Here is an 11,413-nt window from a genome sequence, read left to right as displayed (position 1 = left end):
TCTCCCTCCATCATCCCTTCCCACCCTCCATTACCCCTACCTCCTCTCTCCCTCCATCATCACTTCCCACCCTCCATTACCCCTACCTCCTCTCTCCCTCCATCATCCCTTCCCACCCTCCATTACCCCTCCCTCCTCTCTTCCTCCATCATCTCTTCCCTCCCTCCATCAATCTCCCCCCCTTCATCACCCCTTCCCTCCCTCCATCATCCTGCCCTCCCCCCTCCATCACCCCTTCCCTCCCTCATCCTCATCTCCCCCTCCATCACCCCTTCCCTCCATCATCCTCCCCTCCCTCCGTCATCCTTTCCTCCCCCCTCCATCACCCCTTCCCTCCCTCCATCATCCTCCCCTCCCCCCTCCATCACCCCTTCCCTCCCTCATCCTCCCCTCCCCCCTCCATCACCCCTTCCCTCCCTCATCCTCCCCTCCCCCCTCCATCACCCCTTCCCTCCCTCATCCTCCCCTCCCCCCTCCATCACCCCTTCCCTCCCTCATCCTCATCTCCCCACTCCATCACCCCTTCCCTCCATCATCCTCCCCTCCCTCCGTCATCCTTACCTCCCCCCTCCATCACCCCTTACCTCCCTCCATCATCCTCACCTCCCCCTCCATCACCCCTTCCCTCCCTCCATCATCCTCACCTCCCCCTCCATCACGCCTTCCCTCCCTCTATCATCCTCGCCTCCCGCTCCATCCATCATCCTCACCTCCCCCCTCCATCACCCCTTCCCTCCCTCCATCATCCTCACCTCCCCCTCCATCACCCCTTCCCTCCCTCCATCATCCTCGCCTCCCCCTCCATCCATCATCCTCACCTCCCCCCTCCATCACCCCTCCCCTCCCTCCATCATCCTCACCTCCCCCTCCATCACCCCTTCCCTCCCTCCATCATCCTCACCTCCCCCCTCCATCACCCCTTCCCTCCCTCCATCATCCTTGCCTCCCCCTCCATCACCCCTTCCCTCCCTCCATCATCCTCACCTCCCCCTCCATCACCCTTCCCTCTCTCCATCATCCTCGCCTCCCCCTCCATCACCCCTTCCCTCCCTCCATCATCCTCGCCTCCCCCTCCATCCATCATCCTCACCTCCCCCCTCCATCACCCCTCCCCTCTCTCCATCATCCTCACCTGCCCCTCCATCACCCCTTCCCTCCCTCCATCACCCCTTCCCTCCCTCCATCATCCTCACCTCCCCCTCCCCTCTCTCCATCATCCTCACCTCCCCCTCCATCACCCCTTCCCTCCCTCCATCATCCTCACCTCCCCCCTCCATCACCCCTTCCCTCCCTCCATCATCCTCACCTCCCCCCTCCATCACCCCTTCCCTCCCTCCATCATCCTCACCTCCCCCTCCATCACCCCTTCCCTCCCTCCATCATCCTCACCTCCCCCTCCATCACCCCTTCCCTCCCTCCATCATCCTCAACTCCCCCTCCATCACCCCTTCCCTCTCTCCATCATCCTCACCTCCCCCCTCCATCACCCCTTCCCTCCCTCCATCATCCTCACCTCCCCCTCCATCACCCCTTCCCTCCCTCCATCATCCTCACCTCCCCCTCCATCATCCTCACCTCCCCCTCCATCACCCCTTCCCTCCCTCCATCATCCTCACCTCCCCCTCCATCACCCCTTCCCTCCCTCCATCATCCTCACCTCCCCCTCCATCACCCCTTCCCTCCCTCCATCATCCTCACCTCCCCCTCCATCACCCCTTCCCTCCCTCCATCATCCTCACCACCCCCTCCATCACCCCTTCCCTCCCTCCATCATCCTCACCTCCCCCTCCATCACCCCTTCCCTCCCTCCATCATCCTCACCTCCCCCCTCCATCACCCCTTCCCTCCATCATCCTCCCCTCCCTCCGTCATCCTTACCTCCCCCCTCCATCACCCCTTACCTCCCTCCATCATCCTCACCTCCCCCTCCATCACCCCTTCCCTCCCACCATCATCCTCACCTCCCCCTCCATCACGCCTTCCCTCCCTCCATCATCCTCGCCTCCCGCTCCATCCATCATCCTCACCTCCCCCCTCCATCACCCCTTCCCTCCCTCCATCATCCTCACCTCCCCCTCCATCACCCCTTCCCTCCCTCCATCATCCTCGCCTCCCCCTCCATCCATCATCCTCACCTCCCCCCTCCATCACCCCTCCCCTCCCTCCATCATCCTCACCTCCCCCTCCATCACCCCTTCCCTCCCTCCATCATCCTCACCTCCCCCCTCCATCACCCCTTCCCTCCCTCCATCATCCTTGCCTCCCCCTCCATCACCCCTTCCCTCCCTCCATCACCCCTTCCCTCCCTCCATCATCCTCACCTCCCCCCTCCATCACCCCTCCCCTCTCTCCATCATCCTCACGTCCCCCTCCATCACCCCTTCCCTCCCTCCATCTCCCCTTCCCTCCCTCCATCATCCTCACCTCCCCCCTCCATCACCCCTTCCCTCCCTCCATCATCCTCACCTCCCCCTCCATCACCCCTTCCCTCCCTCCATCATCCTCACCTCCCCCCTCCATCACCCCTTCCCTCCCTTCATCATCCTTGCCTCCCCCTCCATCACCCCTTCCCTCCATCCATCATCCTCACCTCCCCCTCCATCACCCTTCCCTCACTCCATCATCCTCGCCTCCCCCTCCATCACCCCTTCCCTCCCTCCATCATCCTCGCCTCCCCCCTCCATCACCCCTTCCCTCCCTCCATCATCCTCACCTCCCCCTCCATCGCCCCTTCCCTCCCTCCATCATCCTCACCTCCCCCTCCATCACCCCTTCCCTCCCTCCATCATCCTCACCTCCCCCTCCATGACCCCTTCCCTCTCTCCATCATCCTCACCTCCCCCCTCCATCACCCCTTCCCTCCCTCCATCATCCTCACCTCCCCCTCCATCACCCCTTCCCTCCCTCCGTCATCCTCACCTCCCCCTCCATCTCCCCTTCCCTCCCTCCATCATCCTCACCTCCCCCTCCATCACCCCTTCCCTCCCTCCATCATCCTCACCTCCCCCCTCCATCACCCCTTCCCTCCCTCCATCATCCTCACCTCCCCCCTCCATCACCCCTTCCCTCCCTCCATCATCCTCGCCTCCCCCTCCATCCATCATCCTCACCTCCCCGCTCCATCACCCCTCCCCTCCCTCCATCATCCTCACCTCCCCCTCCATCACCCCTTCCCTCCCTCCATCATCCTCACCTCCCCCCTCCATCACCCCTTCCCTCCCTCCATCATCCTTGCCTCCCCCTCTATCACCCCTTCCCTCCCTCCATCATCCTCACCTCCCCCTCCATCACCCTTCCCTCTCTCCATCATCCTCGCCTCCCCCTCCATCACCCCTTCCCTCCCTCCATCATCCTCGCCTCCCCCTCCATCCATCATCCTCACCTCCCCCCTCCATCACCCCTCCCCTCTCTCCATCATCCTCACCTCCCCCTCCATCACCCCTTCCCCCCCTCCATCACCCCTTCCCTCCCTCCATCATCCTCACCTCCCCCTCCCCTCTCTCCATCATCCTCACTTCCCCCTCCATCACCCCTTCCCTCCCTCCATCTCCCCTTCCCTCCCTCCTCCTCACCTCCCCCCTCCATCACCCCTTCCCTCCCTCCATCATCCTCACCTCCCCCCTCCATCACCCCTTCCCTCCCTCAATCATCCTCACCTCCCCCTCCATCACCCCTTCCCTCCCTCCATCATCCTCACCTCCCCCTCCATCACCCCTTCCCTCCCTCCATCATCCTCACCTCCCCCTCCATCACCCCTTCCCTCCCTCCATCATCCTCACCTCCCCCTCCATCACCCCTTCCCTCCCTCCATCATCCTCACCTCCCCCTCCATCACCCCTTCCCTCCCTCCATCATCCTCACCTCCCCCTCCATCACCCCTTCCCTCCCTCCATCATCCTCACCTCCCCCTCCATCACCCCTTCCCTCCCTCCATCATCCTCACCTCCCCCTCCATCACCCCTTCCCTCCCTCCATCATCCTCACCTCCCCGTCCATGACCCCTTCCCTCTCTCCATCATCCTCACCTCCCCCCTCCATCACCCCTTCCCTCCCTCCATCATCCTCACCTCCCCCTCCATCACCCCTTCCCTCCCTCCGTCATCCTCACCTCCCCCTCCATCTCCCCTTCCCTCCCTCCATCATCCTCACCTCCCCCTCCATCACCCCTTCCCTCCCTCCATCATCCTCACCTCCCCCCTCCATCACCCCTTCCCTCCCTCCATCATCCTCACCTCCCCCCTCCATCACCCCTTCCCTCCCTCCATCATCCTCGCCTCCCCCTCCATCCATCATCCTCACCTCCCCGCTCCATCACCCCTCCCCTCCCTCCATCATCCTCACCTCCCCCTCCATCACCCCTTCCCTCCCTCCATCATCCTCACCTCCCCCCTCCATCACCCCTTCCCTCCCTCCATCATCCTTGCCTCCCCCTCCATCACCCCTTCCCTCCCTCCATCATCCTCACCTCCCCCTCCATCACCCTTCCCTCTCTCCATCATCCTCGCCTCCCCCTCCATCACCCCTTCCCTCCCTCCATCATCCTCGCCTCCCCCTCCATCCATCATCCTCACCTCCCCCCTCCATCACCCCTCCCCTCTCTCCATCATCCTCACCTCCCCCTCCATCACCCCTTCCCTCCCTCCATCATCCTCACCTCCCCCTCCCCTCTCTCCATCATCCTCACTTCCCCCTCCATCACCCCTTCCCTCCCTCCATCTCCCCTTCCCTCCCTCCTCCTCACCTCCCCCCTCCATCACCCCTTCCCTCCCTCCATCATCCTCACCTCCCCCCTCCATCACCCCTTCCCTCCCTCATCCTCACCTCCCCCTCCATCACCCCTTCCCTCCCTCCATCATCCTCACCTCCCCCTCCATCACCCCTTCCCTCCCTCCATCATCCTCACCTCCCCCTCCATCACCCCTTCCCTCCCTCCATCATCCTCACCTCCCCCTCCATCACCCCTTCCCTCCCTCCATCATCCTCACCTCCCCCTCCATCACCCCTTCCCTCCCTCCATCATCCTCACCTCCCCCTCCATCACCCCTTCCCTCCCTCCATCATCCTCACCTCCCCCTCCATCACCCCTTCCCTCCCTCCATCATCCTCACCTCCCCCTCCATCACCCCTTCCCTCCCTCCACCATCCTCACCTCCCCCCTCCATCACCCCTTCCCTCCCTTCATCATCCTCACCTCCCCCTCCATCACCCCTTCCCTCCCTCCGTCATCCTCACCTCCCCCTCCATCTCCCCTTCCCTCTCTCCATCATCCTCACCTCCCCCTCCATCACCCCTTCCCTCCCTCCATCATCCTCACCTCCCCCCTCCATCACCCCTTCCCTCCCTCCATCATCCTCACCTCCCCCCTCCATCACCCCTTCCCTCTCTCCATCATCTTCACCTCCCCCTCCATCTCCCCTTCCCTCTCTCCATCATCCTCACCTCCCCCTCCATCACCCCTTCCCTCCCTCCATCATCCTCACCTCCCCCCTCCATCACCCCTTCCCTCCCTCCATCATCCTCACCTCCCCCCTCCATCACCCCTTCCCTCTCTCCATCATCTTCACCTCCCCCTCCATCTCCCCTTCCCTCTCTCCATCATCCTCACCTCCCCCTCCATCACCCCTTCCCTCCCTCCATCATCCTCACCTACTCCCTCCATTACCCCTTCCCTCCCTCCATCACCCCTTCCCTCCCTCCATCATCCTCCCCTCCCCCCTCCATTACCCCTTCCCTCCCTCATCCTCCCCTCCCCCCTCCATCACCCCTTCCCTCCCTCATCCTCATCTCCCCCCTCCATCACCCCTTCCCTCCATCATCCTCCCCTCCCTCCGTCATCCTTACCTCCCCCCTCCATCACCCCTTACCTCCCTCCATCATCCTCACCTCCCCCTCCATCACCCCTTCCCTCCCTCCATCATCCTCACCTCCCCCTCCATCACGCCTTCCCTCCCTCCATCATCCTCGCCTCCCGCTCCATCCATCATCCTCACCTCCCCCCTCCATCACCCCTTCCCTCCCTCCATCATCCTCACCTCCCCCTCCATCACCCCTTCCCTCCCTCCATCATCCTCGCCTCCCCCTCCATCCATCATCCTCACCTCCCCCCTCCATCACCCCTCCCCTCCCTCCATCATCCTCACCTCCCCCTCCATCACCCCTTCCCTCCCTCCATCATCCTCACCTCCCCCCTCCATCACCCCTTCCCTCCCTCCATCATCCTTGCCTCCCCCTCCATCACCCCTTCCCTCCCTCCATCATCCTCACCTCCCCCTCCATCACCCTTCCCTCTCTCTATCATCCTCGCCTCCCCCTCCATCACCCCTTCCCTCCCTCCATCATCCTCGCCTCCCCCTCCATCCATCATCCTCACCTCCCCCTCCATCACCCCTTCCCTCCCTCCATCATCCTCACCTCCCCCTCCATCACCCTTCCCTCTCTCTATCATCCTCACCTCCCCCTCCATCACCCCTTCCCTCCCTCCATCACCCCTTCCCTCCCTCCATCATCCTCACCTCCCCCCTCCATCACCCCTCCCCTCTCTCCATCATCATCACCTCCCCCTCCATCACCCCTTCCCTCCCTCCATCTCCCCTTCCCTCCCTCCATCATCCTCACCTCTCCCCTCCATCACCCCTTCCCTCCCTCCATCATCCTCACCTCCCCCCTCCATCACCCCTTCCCTCCCTCCATCATCCTCACCTCCCCCCTCCATCACCCCTTCCCTCCCTCCATCATCCTCACCTCCCCCCTCCATCACCCCTTCCCTCCCTCCATCATCCTCACCTCCCCCTCCATCACCCCTTCCCTCCCTCCATCATCCTCACCTACTCCCTCCATTACCCCTTCCCTCCCTCCATCATCCTCACCTCCCCCTCCATCACCCCTTCCCTCCCTCCATCATCCTCACCTACTCCCTCCATTACCCCTTCCCTCCCTCCATCACCCCTTCCCTCCCTCCATCATCCTCCCCTCCCCCCTCCATCACCCCTTCCCTCCCTCATCCTCCCTTCCCCCCTCCATCACCCCTTCCCTCCCTCATCCTCATCTCCCCCCTCCATCACCCCTTCCCTCCATCATCCTCCCCTCCCTCCGTCATCCTTACCTCCCCCTCCATCACCCCTTCCCTCCCTCCATCATCCTTGCCTCCCCCTCCATCACCCCTTCCCTCCCTCCATCATCCTCACCTCCCCCTCCATCACCCTTCCCTCTCTCCATCATCCTCGCCTCCCCCTCCATCACCCCTTCCCTCCCTCCATCATCCTCGCCTCCCCCTCCATCCATCATCCTCACCTCCCCCCTCCATCACCCCTCCCCTCTCTCCATCATCCTCACCTCCCCCTCCATCACCCCTTCCCTCCCTCCATCATCCTCACCTCCCCCTCCCCTCTCTCCATCATCCTCACTTCCCCCTCCATCACCCCTTCCCTCCCTCCATCTCCCCTTCCCTCCCTCCTCCTCACCTCCCCCCTCCATCACCCCTTCCCTCCCTCCATCATCCTCACCTCCCCCCTCCATCACCCCTTCCCTCCCTCATCCTCACCTCCCCCTCCATCACCCCTTCCCTCCCTCCATCATCCTCACCTCCCCCTCCATCACCCCTTCCCTCCCTCCATCATCCTCACCTCCCCCTCCATCACCCCTTCCCTCCCTCCATCATCCTCACCTCCCCCTCCATCACCCCTTCCCTCCCTCCATCATCCTCACCTCCCCCTCCATCACCCCTTCCCTCCCTCCATCATCCTCACCTCCCCCTCCATCACCCCTTCCCTCCCTCCATCATCCTCACCTCCCCCTCCATCACCCCTTCCCTCCCTCCATCATCCTCACCTCCCCCTCCATCACCCCTTCCCTCCCTCCACCATCCTCACCTCCCCCCTCCATCACCCCTTCCCTCCCTTCATCATCCTCACCTCCCCCTCCATCACCCCTTCCCTCCCTCCGTCATCCTCACCTCCCCCTCCATCTCCCCTTCCCTCTCTCCATCATCCTCACCTCCCCCTCCATCACCCCTTCCCTCCCTCCATCATCCTCACCTCCCCCCTCCATCACCCCTTCCCTCCCTCCATCATCCTCACCTCCCCCCTCCATCACCCCTTCCCTCTCTCCATCATCTTCACCTCCCCCTCCATCTCCCCTTCCCTCTCTCCATCATCCTCACCTCCCCCTCCATCACCCCTTCCCTCCCTCCATCATCCTCACCTCCCCCCTCCATCACCCCTTCCCTCCCTCCATCATCCTCACCTCCCCCCTCCATCACCCCTTCCCTCTCTCCATCATCTTCACCTCCCCCTCCATCTCCCCTTCCCTCTCTCCATCATCCTCACCTCCCCCTCCATCACCCCTTCCCTCCCTCCATCATCCTCACCTACTCCCTCCATTACCCCTTCCCTCCCTCCATCACCCCTTCCCTCCCTCCATCATCCTCCCCTCCCCCCTCCATTACCCCTTCCCTCCCTCATCCTCCCCTCCCCCCTCCATCACCCCTTCCCTCCCTCATCCTCATCTCCCCCCTCCATCACCCCTTCCCTCCATCATCCTCCCCTCCCTCCGTCATCCTTACCTCCCCCCTCCATCACCCCTTACCTCCCTCCATCATCCTCACCTCCCCCTCCATCACCCCTTCCCTCCCTCCATCATCCTCACCTCCCCCTCCATCACGCCTTCCCTCCCTCCATCATCCTCGCCTCCCGCTCCATCCATCATCCTCACCTCCCCCCTCCATCACCCCTTCCCTCCCTCCATCATCCTCACCTCCCCCTCCATCACCCCTTCCCTCCCTCCATCATCCTCGCCTCCCCCTCCATCCATCATCCTCACCTCCCCCCTCCATCACCCCTCCCCTCCCTCCATCATCCTCACCTCCCCCTCCATCACCCCTTCCCTCCCTCCATCATCCTCACCTCCCCCCTCCATCACCCCTTCCCTCCCTCCATCATCCTTGCCTCCCCCTCCATCACCCCTTCCCTCCCTCCATCATCCTCACCTCCCCCTCCATCACCCTTCCCTCTCTCTATCATCCTCGCCTCCCCCTCCATCACCCCTTCCCTCCCTCCATCATCCTCGCCTCCCCCTCCATCCATCATCCTCACCTCCCCCTCCATCACCCCTTCCCTCCCTCCATCATCCTCACCTCCCCCTCCATCACCCTTCCCTCTCTCTATCATCCTCACCTCCCCCTCCATCACCCCTTCCCTCCCTCCATCACCCCTTCCCTCCCTCCATCATCCTCACCTCCCCCCTCCATCACCCCTCCCCTCTCTCCATCATCATCACCTCCCCCTCCATCACCCCTTCCCTCCCTCCATCTCCCCTTCCCTCCCTCCATCATCCTCACCTCTCCCCTCCATCACCCCTTCCCTCCCTCCATCATCCTCACCTCCCCCCTCCATCACCCCTTCCCTCCCTCCATCATCCTCACCTCCCCCCTCCATCACCCCTTCCCTCCCTCCATCATCCTCACCTCCCCCCTCCATCACCCCTTCCCTCCCTCCATCATCCTCACCTCCCCCTCCATCACCCCTTCCCTCCCTCCATCATCCTCACCTACTCCCTCCATTACCCCTTCCCTCCCTCCATCATCCTCACCTCCCCCTCCATCACCCCTTCCCTCCCTCCATCATCCTCACCTACTCCCTCCATTACCCCTTCCCTCCCTCCATCACCCCTTCCCTCCCTCCATCATCCTCCCCTCCCCCCTCCATCACCCCTTCCCTCCCTCATCCTCCCTTCCCCCCTCCATCACCCCTTCCCTCCCTCATCCTCATCTCCCCCCTCCATCACCCCTTCCCTCCATCATCCTCCCCTCCCTCCGTCATCCTTACCTCCCCCTCCATCACCCCTTACCTCCCTCCATCATCCTCACCTCCCCCTCCATCACCCCTTCCCTCCCACCATCATCCTCACCTCCCCCTCCATCACGCCTTCCCTCCCTCCATCATCCTCGCCTCCCGCTCCATCCATCATCCTCACCTCCCCCCTCCATCACCCCTTCCCTCCCTCCATCATCCTCACCTCCCCCTCCATCACCCCTTCCCTCCCTCCATCATCCTCGCCTCCCCCTCCATCCATCATCCTCACCTCACCCCTCCATCACCCCTCCCCTCCCTCCATCATCCTCACCTCCCCCTCCATCACCCCTTCCCTCCCTCCATCATCCTCACCTCCCCCCTCCATCACCCCTACCCTCCCTCCATCATCCTTGCCTCCCCCTCCATCACCCCTTCCCTCCCTCCATCATCCTCACCTCCCCCCTCCATCACCCCTCCCCTCTCTCCATCATCCTCACGTCCCCCTCCATCACCCCTTCCCTCCCTCCATCTCCCCTTCCCTCCCTCCATCATCCTCACCTCCCCCCTCCATCACCCCTTCCCTCCCTCCATCATCCTCACCTCCCCCTCCATCACCCCTTCCCTCCCTCCATCATCCTCACCTCCCCCTCCATCACCCTTCCCTCACTCCATCATCCTCGCCTCCCCCTCCATCACCCCTTCCCTCCCTCCATCATCCTCGCCTCCCCCCTCCATCACCCCTTCCCTCCCTCCATCATCCTCACCTCCCCCTCCATCACCCCTTCCCTCCCTCCATCATCCTCACCTCCCCCTCCATCACCCCTTCCCTCCCTCCATCATCCTCACCTCCCCCTCCATGACCCTTTCCCTCTCTCCATCATCCTCACCTCCCCCCTCCATCACCCCTTCCCTCCCTCCATCATCCTCACCTCCCCCTCCATCACCCCTTCCCTCCCTCCGTCATCCTCACCTCCCCCTCCATCTCCCCTTCCCTCCCTCCATCATCCTCACCTCCCCCTCCATCACCCCTTCCCTCCCTCCATCATCCTCACCTCCCCCCTCCATCACCCCTTCCCTCCCTCCATCATCCTCATCTCCCCCCTCCATCACCCCTTCCCTCCCTCCATCATCCTCGCCTCCCCCTCCATCCATCATCCTCACCTCCCCGCTCCATCACCCCTCCCCTCCCTCCATCATCCTCACCTCCCCCTCCATCACCCCTTCCCTCCCTCCATCATCCTCACCTCCCCCCTCCATCACCCCTTCCCTCCCTCCATCATCCTTGCCTCCCCCTCCATCACCCCTTCCCTCCCTCCATCATCCTCACCTCCCCCTCCATCACCCTTCCCTCTCTCCATCATCCTCGCCTCCCCCTCCATCACCCCTTCCCTCCCTCCATCATCCTCACCTCCCCCTCCATCCATCATCCTCACCTCCCCCCTCCATCACCCCTCCCCTGTCTCCATCATCCTCACCTCCCCCTCCATCACCCCTTCCCTCCCTCCATCACCCCTTCCCTCCCTCCATCATCCTCACCTCCCCCTCCCCTCTCTCCATCATCCTCACTTCCCCCTCCATCACCCCTTCCCTCCCTCCATCTCCCCTTCCCTCCCTCCATCATCCTC

Source organism: Chiloscyllium plagiosum, unplaced genomic scaffold, assembly GCF_037043375.1.
Source record: "Chiloscyllium plagiosum isolate Xiang-an unplaced genomic scaffold, Cpla_swu_hap1 HiC_scaffold_12, whole genome shotgun sequence".
Classification (NCBI taxonomy): Eukaryota; Metazoa; Chordata; class Chondrichthyes; order Orectolobiformes; family Hemiscylliidae; genus Chiloscyllium; species Chiloscyllium plagiosum.
This window is presented reverse-complemented; position numbering follows the sequence as displayed.